Raw genomic sequence first — 19,050 nt, 5'->3', positions numbered from 1 at the left:
CTTAAAAGGTCAACATAAAATAAAATTCCCCAAAACTGAAATTTTAAAAATTGAAAAGGTCAACATAAAATAAAATTCCCCAAAACTGAAATTTTAAAAATTGAAAAGGTCAACATAAAATAAAATTCCCCAAAACTGAAATTTTAAAAATTGAAAAGGTCAACATAAAATAAAATTCCCCAAAACTGAAATTTTAAAAATTGAAAAGGTCAACATAAAATAAAATTCCCCAAAACTGAAATTTTAAAATATTGAAAAGGTCAACATAAAATAAAATTCCCCAAACTTAAATTTTAAAAATTGAAAAGGTCAACATAAAATAAAATTCCCCAAAACTGAAATTTTAAAATATTGAAAAGGTCAACATAAAATAAAATTCCCCAAAACTGAAATTTTAAAAATTGAAAAGGTCAACATAAAATAAAATTCCCCAAAACTGAAATTTTAAAAATTGAAAAGGTCAACATAAAATAAAATTCCCCAAAACTGAAATTTTAAAAATTGAAAAGGTCAACATAAAATAAAATTCCCCAAAACTGAAATTCAAACATTTAAAAGGTCAACATAAAATAAAATCCACATAATTAAAGGGAAAAATTTAAAAGGTCAACATAAAATAAAATTCCCCAAAACTGAATTAAAAAATTGAAAAGGTCAACATAAAATAAAATTCCCCAAACTGAAATTTTAAAAATTGAAAAGGTCAACATAAAATAAAATTCCCCAAAACTGAAATTTTAAAAATTGAAAAGGTCAACATAAAAATGAAATTTACAGAACTTTAAATTTTAAAAATTGAAAAGGTCAACATAAAATAAAATCCCAAACTGAAATTTTAAAATTGAAAAGGTCAACATAAAATAAAATCCACATAATTAATATTTAAAATTAAAATAAAAGAAACATGAAACCAATTACGTAAAATGGGCCCAATTGAAAAGGTAAACTCAAAACTGAAATCTACAATGAAAGGTCAAACCCTTTAAAATAAAATCAAAACTGAAATCTACATAAGTAAATGGCAACACTTGAAAATCAAAAGAAACCTAAAATCTACAATTGAAAGGTCAAACCCTTTAAAATAAAATCAAAACTGAAATCTACAATTGAAAGGTCAAACCCTTTAAAATAAAATCAAAACTGAAATCTACAATTGAAAGGTCAACAATTTAAAATAAAATCAAAACTGAAAAAAGTAACTTAAAGGTCAACAATTTAAAATAAAATCAAACACTGAAAATTCCTAAACTTAAAGGTCAACAATTTAAAATAAAATCAAAACTGAAATCTCACATAAGTAAATGGCAACACTTGAAAATCAAAAGAAAAATGAAAATTTAACTTTAAAGGTCAACAATTTAAAATAAAATCAAAACTGAAATCTCACATAAGTAAATGGGAAAACTTGAAAATCAAAAGAAACGAAATCTACATATTGAAAGGTCAACAATTTAAAATAAAATCAAAACTGAAATCTACAATTGAAAGGTCAACAATTTAAAATAAAATCAAAACTGAAATCTACAATTGAAAGGTCAACAATTTAAAATAAAATCAAAACTGAAATCTACAATTGAAAGGTCAACAATTTAAAATAAAATCAAAAACTGAAATCTCACATAAGTAAATGGCAACACTTGAAAAGGGAAAATGCAAAAATGAAATTTACAGAACTAAATTCAAAAATTGAAAAGGTCAACATAAAATAAAATTCCCCAAACACTGAAATTAAAAATTTAAAAGGTCAACATGAAAACAAAATCAAAAGAAATTCAAAAATTGAAAGGTCAACATAAAATAAAATCCACATAAAGAAATTCAAAAAATTGAAAAGGTCAACATAAAATAAAATCCACATAACTTAAAGGTAACTTAAAAGGCAAAATGAAAATAAAATTTTAAATAAATCAAAATTTAAAAGGTCCTAAACATGAAATTTTAAAAAATGGGAACACTTGAAAATACAAATGAAAACCCAAAATTAAGTTTCAAAGGGAAAATAAAATACAAATGAAAACCCAAAATTAAGTAACTGAAACTAAAATTAAAAATACAAATGCAAACACTGAAATTTACAAATTAAATTTTCACATTTAAAAAAAAAATGCAAAAACTGAAAAAGTAAAAATGGCAACAATTAAAAATACAAATGCAAAAACTGAAAAAGTAATTAAATGGAACACATTTAAAAAAAAAATGAAAATAAAATTTAAATTTTAAATGGAACAATTTAAAAAAAAAATGCAAAAATGAAATTTACATAACTGAATTTTAAAATTAAAAGGTAAAAAAACATGAAACATAGAAATTAATAAGAAAGGTCCACATTAAAAACAAAAAAATAAAAATTAAATTTTTAAAATTTTTAACACATTGAAAAGGTACAACATGCAAACACTAGAAATCTCACAGTATACTGTAATATGGTCTAACACATTGAAAAGGTACAACATGCAAACACTAGAAATCTCACAGTATACTGTAATATGGTCTAACACATTGAAAAGGTACAACATGCAAACACTAGAAATCTCACAGTATACTGTAATATGGTCGAACACATTGAAAGGTACAACATGCAAACACTAGAAATCTCACAGTATACTGTAATATGGTCTAACACATTGAAAAGGTACAACATGCAAACACTAGAAATCTCACAGTATACTGTAATATGGTCTAACACATTGAAAAGGTACAACATGCAAACACTAGAAATCTCACAGTATACTGTAATATGGTCTAACACATTGAAAAGGTACAACATGCAAACACTAGAAATCTCACAGTATACTGTAATATGGTCTAACATATTGAAAAGGTACAACATGCAAACACTAGAAATCTCACAGTACACTGTAATATGGTCTAACACATTGAAAAGGTACAACATGCAAACACTAGAAATCTCACAGTATACTGTAATATGGTCTAACACATTGAAAAGGTACAACATGCAAACACTAGAAATCTCACAGTATACTGTAATATGGTCTAACATATTGAAAAGGTACAACATGCAAACACTAGAAATCTCACAGTATACTGTAATATGGTCTAACACATTGAAAAGGTACAACATGCAAACACTAGAAATCTCACAGTATACTGTAATATGGTCTAACACATTGAAAAGGTACAACATGCAAACACTAGAAATCTCACAGTATACTGTAATATGGTCTAACACATTGAAAAGGTACAACATGCAAACACTAGAAATCTCACAGTATACTGTAATATGGTCTAACATATTGAAAAGGTACAACATGCAAACACTAGAAATCTCACAGTATACTGTAATATGGTCTAACACATTGAAAAGGTACAACATGCAAACACTAGAAATCTCACAGTATACTGTAATATGGTCTAACACATTGAAAAGGTACAACATGCAAACACTAGAAATCTCACAGTATACTGTAATATGGTCTAACACATTGAAAAGGTACAACATGCAAACACTAGAAATCTCACAGTATACTGTAATATGGTCTAACACATTGAAAAGGTACAACATGCAAACACTAGAAATCTCACAGTATACTGTAATATGGTCTAACATATTGAAAAGGTACAACATGCAAACACTAGAAATCTCACAAGTATACTGTAATATGGTCTAACACATTGAAAAGGTACAACATGCAAACACTAGAAATCTCACAGTATACTGTAATATGGTCTAACATGTTGAAATGGTACAACATGCAAACACTAGAAATCTCACAGTATACTGTAATATGGTCTAACACATTGAAAAGGTACAACATGCAAACACTAGAAATCTCACAGTATACTGTAATATGGTCTAACACATTGAAAAGGTACAACATGCAAACACTAGAAATCTCACAGTACACTGTAATATGGTCTAACATATTGAAAAGGTACAACATGCAAACACTAGAAATCTCACAGTATACTGTAATATGGTCTAACACATTGAAAAGGTACCACATGCAAACACTAGAAATCTCACAGTATACTGTAATATGGTCTAACACATTGAAAAGGTACAACATGCAAACACTAGAAATCACACAGTACACTGTAATATGGTCTAACACATTGAAAAGGTACAACATGCAAACACTAGAAATCTCACAGTATACAGTAATATGGTCTAACACATTGAAAAAAGACAACATGCAAACACTTGAAATCTCACAGTATACTCTAATATGGTCTAACACATTGAAAAGGTACCACATGCAAACACTAAGGTACAACATGAAATCTCACAGTATACTGTAATATGGTCTAACATATTGAAAAGGTACAACATGCAAACACTAGAAATCTCACAGTATACTGTAATATGGTCTAACATATTGAAAAGGTACAACATGCAAACACTAGAAATCTCACAGTATACTGTAATATGGTCTAACACATTGAAAAGGTACAACATGCAAACACTAGAAATCTCACAGTACACTGTAATATGGTCTAACACATTGAAAAGGTACAACATGCAAACACTAGAAATCTCACAGTATACTGTAATATGGTCTAACACATTTAAAAGGTACAACATGCAAACACTAGAAATCTCACAGTATACTGTAATATGGTCTAACACATTGAAAAGGTACAACATGCAAACACTAGAAATCTCACAGTATACTGTAATATGGTCTAACATATTGAAAAGGTACAACATGCAAACACTAGAAATCTCACAGTATACTGTAATATGGTCTAACATATTGAAAAGGTACAACATGCAAACACTAGAAATCTCACAGTATACAGTAATATGGTCGAACACATTGAAAAGGTACAACATGCAAACACTAGAAATCTCACAGTACACTGTAATATGGTCTAACACATTGAAAAGGTACAACATGCAAACACTAGAAATCTCACAGTATACTGTAATATGGTCTAACACATTGAAAAGGTACAACATGCAAACACTAGAAATCTCACAGTATACTGTAATATGGTCTAACACATTGAAAAGGTACAACATGCAAACACTAGAAATCTCACAGTACACTGTAATATGGTCTAACACATTGAAAAGGTACAACATGCAAACACTAGAAATCTCACAGTACACTGTAATATGGTCTAACATATTGAAAAGGTACAACATGCAAACACTTGAAATCTCACAGTATACTGTAATATGGTCTAACATATTGAAAAGGTACAACATGCAAACACTTGAAATCTCACAGTATACTGTAATATGGTCTAACACATTGAAAAGGTACCACATGCAAACACTAGAAATCTCACAGTATACTGTAATATGGTCTAACATATTGAAAAGGTATGACATGCAAACACTAGAAATTTCACAGTATACTGTAATATGGTCTAACATATTGAAAAGGTACAACATGCAAACACTAGAAATCTCACAGTATACTGTAATATGGTCTAACACATTGAAAAGGTACAACATGCAAACACTAGAAATCTCACAGTATACTGTAATATGGTCTAACACATTGAAAAGGTACAACATGCAAACACTAGAAATCTCACAGTATACTGTAATATGGTCTAACATATTGAAAAGGTACAACATGCAAACACTAGAAATCTCACAGTACACTGTAATATGGTCTAACACATTGAAAAGGTACAACATGCAAACACTAGAAATCTCACAGTATACTGTAATATGGTCTAACACATTGAAAAGGTACAACATGCAAACACTAGAAATCTCACAGTACACTGTAATATGGTCTAACATATTGAAAAGGTACAACATGCAAACACTAGAAATCTCACAGTACACTGTAATATGGTCTAACATATTGAAAAGGTACAACATGCAAACACTAGAAATCTCACATTATACAGTAATATAGTCAAACACATTGAAAAGGTACAACATGCAAACACTAGAAATCTCACAGTATACTGTAATATGGTCTAACACATTGAAAAGGTACAACATGCAAACACTAGAAATCTCACAGTATACTGTAATATGGTCTAACACATTGAAAAGGTACAACATGCAAACACTAGAAATCTCACAGTATACTGTAATATGGTCTAACACATTGAAAAGGTACAACATGCAAACACTAGAAATCTCACAGTATACTGTAATATGGTCTAACACATTGAAAAGGTACAACATGCAAACACTAGAAATCTCACAGTATACTGTAACATGGTCTAACATATTGAAAAGGTACAACATGCAAACACTAGAAATCTCACAGTATACTGTAATATGGTCGAACACATTGAAAAGGTACAACATGCAAACACTAGAAATCTCACAGTATACTGTAATATGGTCTAACACATTGAAAGGTACAACATGCAAACACTAGAAATCTCACAGTATACTGTAATATGGTCTAACACATTGAAAAGGTACAACATGCAAACACTAGAAATCTCACAGTATACTGTAATATGGTCTAATACATAGAAAAGGTACAACATGCAAACACTAGAAATCTCACAGTACACTGTAATATGGTCTAACATATTGAAAAGGTACAACATGCAAACACTAGAAATCTCACAGTATACTGTAATATGGTCTAACACATTGAAAAGGTACAACATGCAAACACTAGAAATCTCACAGTATACTGTAATATGGTCTAACATATTGAAAAGGTACAACATGCAAACACTAGAAATCTCACAGTATACTGTAATATGGTCTAACATATTGAAAAGGTACAACATGCAAACACTAGAAATCTCACAGTATACTGTAATATGGTCTAACACATTGAAAAGGTACCACATGCAAACACTAGAAATCTCACAGTACACTGTAATATGGTCTAACATATTGAAAAGGTACAACATGCAAACACTAGAAATCTCACAGTATACTGTAATATGGTCTAACACATTGAAAAGGTACCACATGCAAACACTAGAAATCTCACAGTATACTGTAATATGGTCTAACACATTGAAAAGGTACAACATGCAAACACTAGAAATCACACAGTACACTGTAATATGGTCTAACACATTGAAAAGGTACAACATGCAAACACTAGAAATCTCAGAGTATACTGTAATATGGTCGAACACATTGAAAAGGTACAACATGCAAACACTAGAAATCTCACAGTATACTGTAATATGGTCTAACACATTGAAAAGGTACAACATGCAAACACTCGAAATCTCACAGTATACTGTAATATGGTCTAACATATTGAAAAGGTACAACATGCAAACACTAGAAATCTCACAGTATACTGTAATATGGTCTAACATATTGAAAAGGTACAACATGCAAACACTAGAAATCTCACAGTATACAGTAATATGGTCGAACACATTGAAAAGGTACAACATGCAAACACTAGAAATCACACAGTACACTGTAATATGGTCTAACACATTGAAAAGGTACAACATGCAAACACTAGAAATCTCACAGTATACTGTAATATGGTCGAACACATTGAAAAGGTACAACATGCAAACACTAGAAATCTCACAGTATACTGTAATATGGTCTAACACATTGAAAAGGTACAACATGCAAACACTAGAAATCTCACAGTATACTGTAATATGGTCTAACATATTGAAAAGGTACAACATGCAAACACTAGAAATCTCACAGTATACAGTAATATGGTCGAACACATTGAAAAGGTACAACATGCAAACACTAGAAATCTCACAGTACACTGTAATATGGTCTAACACATTGAAAAGGTACAACATGCAAACACTAGAAATCTCACAGTATACTGTAATATGGTCTAACACATTGAAAAGGTACAACATGCAAACACTAGACATCTCACAGTATACTGTAATATGGTCGAACACATTGAAAGGTACAACATGCAAACACTAGAAATCTCACAGTATACTGTAATATGGTCGAACACATTGAAAAGGTACAACATGCAAACACTAGAAATCTCACAGTACACTGTAATATGGTCTAACATATTGAAAAGGTACAACATGCAAATACTAGAAATCTCACAGTACACTGTAATATGGTCTAACACATTGAAAAGGTACAACATGCAAACACTAGAAATCTCACAGTATACTGTAATATGGTCTAACATATTGAAAAGGTACAACATGCAAACACTAGAAATCTCACAGTACACTGTAATATGGTCTAACACATTGAAAAGTTACAACATGCAAACACTAGAAATCTCACAGTACACTGTAATATGGTCGAACACATTGAAAAGGTACAACATGCAAACACTAGAAATCTCACAGTATACTGTAATATGGTCTAACACATTGAAAAGGTACAACATGCAAACACTAGAAATTTCAGAGTATACTGTAATATGGTCTAACATATTGAAAAGGTACAACATGCAAACACTAGAAATCTCACAGTATACTGTAATATGGTCTAACACATTGAAAAGGTACAACATGCAAACACTAGAAATCTCACAGTACACTGTAATATGGTCTAACACATTGAAAAGGTACAACATGCAAACACTAGAAATCTCACAGTACACTGTAATATGGTCTAACATATTGAAAAGGTACAACATGCAAACACTAGAAATCTCACAGTATACTGTAATATGGTCTAACACATTGAAAAGGTACCACATGCAAACACTCGAAATCTCACAGTATACTGTAATATGGTCGAACACATTGAACAGGTACAACATGCAAACACTCGAAATCTCACAGTATACAGTAATATGGTCTAACACATTGAAAAGGTACAACATGCAAACACTAGAAATCTCACAGTATACTGTAATATGGTCTAACACATTGAAAAGGTACAACATGCAAACACTAGAAATCTCACAGTATACTGTAATATGGTCTAACACATTGAAAAGGTACAACATGCAAACACTATAAATCTCACAGTATACTGTAATATGGTCTAACATATTGAAAAGGTACAACATGCAAACACTAGAAATCTCACAGTATACTGTAATATGGTCTAACATATTGAAAAGGTACAACATGCAAACACTAGAAATCTCACAGTATACTGTAATATGGTCTAACACATTGAAAAGGTACAACATGCAAACACTAGAAATCTCACAGTATACTGTAATATGGTCTAACACATTGAAAAGGTACAACATGCAAACACTAGAAATCTCACAGTATACTGTAATATGGTCTAACACATTGAAAAGGTACAACATGCAAACACTAGAAATCTCACAGTATACTGTAATATGGTCTAACATATTGAAAAGGTACAACATGCAAACACTATAAATCTCACAGTATACTGTAATATGGTCTAACACATTGAAAAGGTACAACATGCAAACACTAGACATCTCACAGTATACTGTAATATGGTCTAACATATTGAAAAGTTATGACATGCAAACACTAGAAATCTCACAGTACACTGTAATATGGTCTAACATATTGAAAAGGTACAACATGCAAACACTATAAATCTCACAGTACACTGTAATATGGTCTAACACATTGAAAAGGTACAACATGCAAACACTAGACATCTCACAGTATACTGTAATATGGTCTAACATATTGAAAAGGTACAACATGCAAACACTAGAAATCTCACAGTACACTGTAATATGGTCTAACATATTGAAAAGGTACAACATGCAAACACTAGAAATCTCACAGTACACTGTAATATGGTCTAACACATTGAAAAGGTACAACATGCAAACACTAGACATCTCACAGTATACTGTAATATGGTCTAACATATTGAAAAGGTACAACATGCAAACACTAGAAATCTCACAGTACACTGTAATATGGTCTAACATATTGAAAAGGTACAACATGCAAACACTAGAAATCTCACAGTATACTGTAATATGGTCTAACATATTGAAAAGGTACAACATGCAAACACTAGAAATCTCACAGTACACTGTAATATGGTCTAACATATTGAAAAGGTACAACATGCAAACACTAGAAATCTCACAGTATACTGTAATATGGTCTAACACATTGAAAAGGTACAACATGCAAACACTAGAAATCTCACAGTATACTGTAATATGGTCTAACACATTGAAAAGGTACAACATGCAAACACTAGAAATCTCACAGTATACTGTAATATGGTCTAACACATTGAAAAGGTACAACATGCAAACACTAGAAATCTCACAGTATACTGTAATATGGTCTAACACATTGAAAAGGTACAACATGCAAACACTAGAAATCTCACAGTATACTGTAATATGGTCTAACATATTGAAAAGGTACAACATGCAAACACTAGAAATCTCACAGTATACTGTAATATGGTCTAACACATTGAAAAGGTACAACATGCAAACACTAGAAATCTCACAGTATACTGTAATATGGTCGAACACATTGAAAAGGTACAACATGCAAACACTAGAAATCTCACAGTATACTGTAATATGGTCTAACACATTGAAAAGGTACAACATGCAAACACTCGAAATCTCACAGTATACTGTAATATGGTCGAACACATTGAAAAGGTACAACATGCAAACACTCGAAATCTCACAGTATACTGTAATATGGTCTAACATATTGAAAAGGTACAACATGCAAACACTAGAAATCTCACAGTACACTGTATTATGGTCTACCACATTGAAAAGGTACAACATGCAAACACTAGACATCTCACAGTATACTGTAATATGGTCTAACATATTGAAAAGGTACAACATGCAAACACTCGAAATCTCACAGTATACTGTAATATGGTCTAACACATTGAAAAGGTACAACATGCAAACACTAGAAATCTCACAGTACACTGTAATATGGTCTAACACATTGAAAAGGTACAACATGCAAACACTAGACATCTCACAGTATACTATAATATGGTCGAACACATTGAAAAGGTACAACATGCAAACACTAGACATCTCACAGTATACTGTAATATGGTCTAACACATTGAAAAGGTACAACATGCAAACACTAGACATCTCACAGTATACTATAATATGGTCGAACATATTGAAAAGGTACAACATGCAAACACTAGAAATCTCACAGTACACTGTAATATGGTCTAACACATTGAAAAGGTACAACATGCAAACACTAGAAATCTCACAGTACACTGTAATATGGTCGAACACATTGAAAAGGTACAACATGCAAACACTAGAAATCTCACAGTATACTGTAATATGGTCTAACACATTGAAAAGGTACAACATGCAAACACTAGAAATCTCACAGTACACTGTAATATGGTCTAACATATTGAAAAGGTACAACATGCAAACACTAGAAATCTCACAGTATACTGTAATATGGTCTAACATATTGAAAAGGTACAACATGCAAACACTATAAATCTCACAGTACACTGTAATATGGTCTAACACATTGAAAAGGTACAACATGCAAACACTAGAAATCTCACAGTACACTGTAATATGGTCTAACACATTGAAAAGGTACAACATGCAAACACTAGACATCTCACAGTATACTGTAATATGGTCTAACACATTGAAAAGGTACAACATGCAAACACTAGACATCTCACAGTACACTGTAATATGGTCTAACACATCGAGCTGCTACATAGTTATCCCCGTTTTCATTTATTACTATCAATAATCGGAACATATGCAATCCTTTGCTGTAATGAGTAGTTATGGTACATCTGTGAATGTAGCAGTATGGAGCAAGAAACTGCATGGAACCAACATTTCTGACATAGAAATCCCATTGGACCTGCATCACTTCCCTATCCATTTTACTTACAGAATGCAGCTAATGTCTGGCTTTAACTTGCCTTTGTAAACCAGTAAGGTATTCGAACTGCTGTGCTACCTCCTGCTTTCTGTTAATGATATTCTTACCTTACATTGTGTTGGGAAGCTTTTCCAACTACGTAGCATGCTTTGTTTGACTAAACCATTCCTTATGTTTTTTTAAAAAGCCCACACAAATTCTTACTTAATCTTTTTTCAGAGCAGCCTTTTCAGGAAATTCCTTTTTCTACACTTCTATTCATACAATCTGAAACTTTGCTGTCATAATCCAGTTCTATGCCTGCTTCCCCCAAGTTGTACACTTTACGGTTCTGTCTTCCCCTCTGTGGTGCATTTAACCCTCAATACCACAATAAACCAACATTATAATAATGTTGAAATACAAACATTTATCAGTTCGAAGGAAATCAGCAGCACAAATAAGCCTTAAACCTTGCAAACCTGCGATGATTATGTTAACATCCCAAGTACATTTTTAGGAGGTAATAACAGAAGCAGGGCAACGTTCGTAAAAGCACAGTGCAAACCCTGGTGCACCCAGTGAGCCCTGCAGTAAACAAATAAGCAAGATAACAGACAAATGCAACAAGTCAAAAATGCAGGCTGCAAGAACAGCAAAACTCCATTTAAAGTGTTTTACAATGATGCACTTCCAATTTAAGAATGTGTGAAGACCAAAAATGGTCTCAGCTTTATAAATATAAGTGCAGTGTTGTCCTGTGTCACCCTTGTTTAACGTTTGGAACTCTACCTGATTTTTTCCAGATGCACTTTTCCAATCTCTTCTGATAAGAAGTTATGGTACTTTTAATTTTATGATCAACAAGTGTATTGGTATCATTATAATTATTATTATTATTTTTATTATTTGTTCATACTCAGTACTTCTCAGATGCAGAGGAGGCAGCCAATATCAATTACTGTACTATTGACTCATACCTCTGTGTGAACTTCATTCACCTGGATGTTGATAATTGGGATTTTGGGAGAAATATGGCTAGGTTTGTAAAGGCTCTTGGTCCATAATCCTAGTAACCTCCTATGAACCTATGAATAGGAACACATCCTTCAAAAGCATATTCCACCTTACCATCTTACCCACTTAGCAGCTCCAGCAAACACAAAATTCTAAATAATCAAATGTCTAGCAGTTTAGCTCAGAGGATTAAGGTTATGAGCTGCTAGTGAGTGTCTTCCTGGGTTTGATTCTGTCATGCTCCATTTGCCTGCTTTCTGACTCTGAATAACTCACTCAGTTAGGGAGTACTCAGGCCAATCCTAAGAAGAGGCACTTTTGCCTACTGGGCTTATGCCAACAAATTTGGAAACTTCAGTTTTAAAATATAAATCATTAATGAAAATATTAGCAATATTATTAGCATATGGCAAATAAATATATACATTCCACAGTTTACTGGTAATCCACTGTTTACTATACACCGTGTGCTGCATGTCCTACAAAAGACCTTGAATTATATCTTAAGAACCAAATCCAAATACTAAGTGTAATATGTCCTTCCAGGGTATAAATGATGAAGCTGTTCTGTCCTTCTAAATGTGTACATTGAGACTTTCATGTCTGTCTAAGGTATTTACATTAATGCTATCACAGCCCTTTAGGTATGTACATCAAGACTGCCATGCCATTCTGTAGTATACATAAGTGGGATTACATACTGTGCCTGCTATGTTCCTTTTAAGGTGGTCATAGTGGGGCTATCTTTTCCTTTAAGGCACTTACATTGAGGCTGTCTGTCTGTCTGCCTGGAGTGTATACACCAAGATTTTCATGTCTGTCTTGGGTATACTCACAAAGGTTATCTTGTTGTTCTGGAGTGCACAGACAGAGGCTATAATGTCCCTCTAAGAAGCAGACATTTAAGTTTGTTCTGCTCATGTAAGATATACATACCGAGATTATCTGACCTCGTGCAATGAAGCTTTTGATAAAGGTTCTTCTCTGTTTGAAGAAAACTAACTCTGTATAATCTCCAGAAATGGACCTATTCCTCAAGGTGATATCCTACAGCTTCTTTTATCATTAGATCAGCGTCCATTATTTATTCTGTTTTTATATATATATAAAGCAGCATAAGTTTTTTATTTATTTATTTATTTAGCTAAACATGTCCTTAAGAACCCAGGACACAGTTTCTTGTTTATGGCAATAGACCAAATTTCACCGAGTATACGAGGTGGTCCTACCCATTTACTACTAGAAACTCGGGAATTAGAGTGGCAATTGAAACTGGATGCGTTTAATACACCAGGCTTAAATGAATATTGTAATATCTCAGCTATCTTAAAATATAGAGCTTTTTTGAGATAATGTAATTTTAACCTGGCCAGTCTCTATTTCCAACTCATATATACAAAAACACAATATTTGAAAATTATCTTTCACGTAATGGGCTGTTAGGTTCTTCTAGATGTAATTATCCTGTCTAATATTCTAGTATATATGCATTATGTCATTAGGAATATCAATAATAAAATAAAAAAACTTATGCTGCTTTAGTATATTTACTTCAGTATATATTATATACTTATTTTAGTACATATTAATTACTTTTTATATTATAATACACATTTATGATATTATTTTAAACACTGAATAAGATTTTTTCAAGTTTTTTATATGTGATATTATAATTAGAACTTTGTCATGTATATTAATGACTCATTTTAGGGTTATTTGATTGACATCAAATGGGAAGTGATGTAATAACTTATTAACTACTTAAATAGTTTTGGCGCCTTTACCTGTGTTATCTCTGAAGAAGCTACAAAGTGTTTGGTGGCGAAAACGCTTGTGATTTTGCAAAAATAAAGTAGCGTTAAGATTTTACTTCGTGGGTTTATTTGTACTTCAGGACACCCGTTCAGTGTTTTTTACGAGTTTGTTTAGTTCTTTTCTTTTATATCAGTTTGATATGGCAACGGGTTGTTCCGGGAGTCCGACTAGCCCTAATTTGGTATTTTTGGACACTCCTACTCAAAACGATGTCCCTGCTTTGTTGCAGATGCTTTCTCAAAAGTTTGACAACTTCAAAAACCGATTGCAGTCTTTAGAGCAGAAATGCTCTTTGCGGTCACAACCACAATCGGAAACACAGGAAACAGGTCTTGATAGCAGCCGCAGAAGGGACGAGCCACAATCCACTATACCTCCAGGGCAACCGGTTCGTATTAGAAGGTTAGCTGAAGACCAAACGGAACAGACAGCTTCTCAAATTATTGGCACAGTATCTAACCAAAACGGGAATCCTACGCTTATTGGCAGTCCGTCGCTTGCTGAATGGATCAACAACACAGCAGATTTTGCTTCTTATTTTAAACCATCGGGTCAGGATTTGCCGGCGTTGAATGCAGTTGCTACAAATATGCAAATGGAAGGTATGGTGGACAAATTAAAACTGTTTGACTCTAAAATGCTTAGACTCAGAAAATTGCAACTTGAAGTTGCTTATTTTAAGCAGTGCCTTTGTGAGGATATCATTCCAAAAGGTCTAAGAAATAATTTTTCACCCTCAAGTATTATTTCAAGTAAAGATTTTGTGACTGACTTGACAGAGTTATTCCAGCGACAAGGGGCACAACTCCTTGAAGTCATTATCAGACATTATACACTGAATATTGATAAATTGATACAAGAAATTAATTTACTTGATACAGACATAAAATCTAACTTGGAATTTATTAATTTCAAGTATGACTATGACCGCATCTTTACTAGCATTAATGCTCTTATAATAAAGATGAAACTAAATAAATCTAAAAAACTGTTTAGAGACCGAAATGCCTATCAACAACAAAAGGCATATCCGAATCTCTTACTTAACAGAGTTAATAAACAACCTGATGACTCTGAAAATGAAATTTCGGTAAATGACAAGTTTATAGATTCCAATCTAGGTAAAGACAACATCAATGATGAAAATAGTACGATGGGCCCAAGGCGGAGTAATAGAACACGAAAAAATGCTCAAACTTCTAATCAACACAATGAACAACAAGATTTCATTAACGATACAAATAAGGGCCCTGGACAAAATAGTAACAATTTTTTAGGCCATGGCAACAAACGGCAGAACAAAGCCAAGAACAAGAATTGGAACAATTAGATATTCCTTTAAATGAGACTTCACCATGTAATGTTTATAACAACAAACGTGACTTTAAAATTTACAATTTTTCTAAGGTTGTTCTTGATTCAGAACTGGTTGAATTTTTATCACTAGGAAATACTTTTGTTCCTATAAATAACTACGATGTTGCGAAAGTTCTTATTGACCTCAAGTGCTTTGTGAGAAAATTAAACTTGAAGTTACTATTTGGTTCTGATAATACTAGTTCTACACAGACATTAAAACTGTCTAGTACATTTAACCCTCCCTTACATCACAGTTTATAACTATTTGAAAACATTTGTGAAGTAGACATTCGACATATGTATTCGAGCCACAAAGATAGGAGAACTAATTTTAACGTGTCTAGAGAACAAGTTAAGGCCTTAAATGATTTATGCCATTTACCGGTTAGAGTCATTAAACCGGATAAAGGGGGAGGCCTAGTCATTCTTGAAAACAGACAATACATAGACAAAATGCTCTTAGTATTGGATAGTTTAGCTTATAGACCTTCATCTTTAAATGAAATGAATGTTGTCCATAAAAGAACAAGAGGGTATTTGAGAGCTATATACCTTTCAGGTAAAATTGATGTGTACAAATTCATTGATATAATTACACCTAAAGTCCCAACAATGTTCGGTATACCAAAAATACATAAAAACTTGGTAGACCCTCCTATGAGAGCATTAGTAGATGGGAGAAATTCAATGACATACCCCTGTTCAAAATTGATAGATTCAATACTTGTGAAATATATCAAGAACATACCAAGTATATGCAAAGACTCTTGGTCTTTTCTGAATGATGTTAATAAAATAAAATTTGATGAAGCTTACAACTTTTTAACGATCGACGTCGTAGGCCTGTATACATCAATACCTCACCAAGAAGCCATAGAATGGATTGGTCTCATTTTAGAAGAGTTAAATGCTCCCAAAAATGAAATAGACCTTGTAACAGAACTTCTAGACATTGTTTTAACATCAAACTTTTTCATGTTTGAAAAAGAGTACTTTTTACAAGTACAAGGTGTAGCCATGGGCACACCTTGTGGAGCCAGTGTTGCTAACATGTTCATGGCTTACTGGGAGAGACAGTATGTTTTCAAGAATTCAGAACTTGAAACCAATATCTGTCTTTATACAAGGTTTCTTGACGACGTCTTTATTTTATTTAAGGGTGATGCAATGTCAGCTAAAGATTTTGTAAATACCCTAAATAATACTACATCATTCCTTAAATTTACTTATGCTTTTTCACAAGAAGAATTGGAATACTTAGATGTGAAACTTATTAAGCATATACCCACTCAGAGATTCATCTCAAAAATTTTCAGAAAAAGAACCTACTGCAATTCATTCTTGCACTTTACAAGTTTTCACCCGTTTGCACAGAAACGTGCAATAGTAAAAGGTCAACTAGTAAGGGCAGTAAGAATGTGCAGTAATATGTCTGATTTTCAAGAAGAGTGTGTATTTTTAAAAGAATTATTTTTAAACCGGGGTTATCCAATCAATTTGATAGAAGATTTAACCTTGGAAGTGGAAAATAAAAGGCTGAGAGGCTTCTACAAAGCCTTGCTCAGTGATGACAGTGAGTTATCTTTAGATCTTTTAGATAATGACACTTCCAATGGCAACAATCTCCATAGTATGAACCTGGAATTTAAAGGTGATGTCTCTACACCTTTTTCTTTGAACTTTGTGACAGTTTACAATCCTAATTCACAAGAAGTATTAAATATTTTGCAAAAAAATTGGCACTTCATTTCAAGTAACACATTTTTAGCTGAAAAACTAGGTTCTTGCCCTAGAGTAGTTTATAAAAGAGGTGTGAACACAAAAGAACTTTTACAAAGGAACTTAGACCTAGTAGGTTTTAATAGACAAAAAGGTACATTTTGTTGTGGAACCTGTAACTGGTGTGGGATGTTGAGAACAGGCAGCACTTTTCAAATCAAAAATACCAAATATGAAATCAAATTTAAATTAAATTGTGAATCCAAATCCATAGTGTATATTGCCTTTTGTGTTTGTTGTCAGGCATTTTATGTTGGGAAGACCGACAGAAAGTTTAAAGAACGGATTTACCAACATGTTTATGCTATACGTAATAATAAATTGGAGAACGCATTAGCTAAACATGTCCTTAAGAACCCAGGACACAGTTTCTTGTTTATGGCAATAGACCAAATTTCACCGAGTATACGAGGTGGTCCTACCCATTTACTACTAGAAACTCGGGAATTAGAGTGGCAATTGAAACTGGATGCGTTTAATACACCAGGCTTAAATGAACATTGTAATATCTCAGCTATCTTAAAATATAGAGCTTTTTTGAGATAATGTCATTTTAACCTGGCCAGTCTCTATTTCCAACTCATATATACAAAAACACAATATTTGAAAATTATCTTTCACGTAATGGACTGTTAGGTTCTTCTAGATGTAATTATCCTGTCTAATATTCTAGTATATATGCATTATGTCATTAGGAATATCAATAATAAAATAAAAAAAACTTATGCTGCTTTAGTATATTTACTTCAGTATATATTATATACTTATTTTAGTACATATTAATTACTTTTTATATTATAATACACATTTATGATATTATTTTAAACACTGAATAAGATTTTTTCAAGTTTTTTATATGTGATATTATAATTAGAACTTTGTCATGTATATTAATGACTCATTTTAGGGTTATTTGATTGACATCAAATGGGAAGTGATGTAATAACTTATTAACTACTTAAATAGTTTTGTCGCCTTTACCTGTGTTATCTCTGAAGAAGCTACAAAGTGTTTGGTGGTGAAAACGCTTGTGATTTTGCAAAAATAAAGTAGCGTTAAGATTTTACTTTGTGGGTTTTATTTGTACTTCAGGACACCCGTTCAGTGTTTTTTACGAGTTTGTTTAGTATCATCCCACAACGTAATGGACATTGCCTAGTGTAATAATACATGTAGGGGATATATACCTGCAGTCAATAGGAATGTAGTGTAAACTATAAGTTCATATAAGTTGTTAATGGAGGTATCTTTTTGCACCCTACTGTATGTGCATAAACATTGCAATTCCACACCTCAATGGGTATGTGTAATCTCAAACCATTTGTTGGGACATATGTCCTATTGGGTTATAAATATCTGCATAACTTTGATGCATGTGCCCTGTTCAAACACTAC

This window comes from Protopterus annectens, chromosome 8.part0 (genome assembly GCF_019279795.1).
Source record: "Protopterus annectens isolate FY-2018-M chromosome 8.part0, PAN1.0, whole genome shotgun sequence".
Classification (NCBI taxonomy): domain Eukaryota; kingdom Metazoa; phylum Chordata; order Ceratodontiformes; family Protopteridae; genus Protopterus; species Protopterus annectens.
This window is presented reverse-complemented; position numbering follows the sequence as displayed.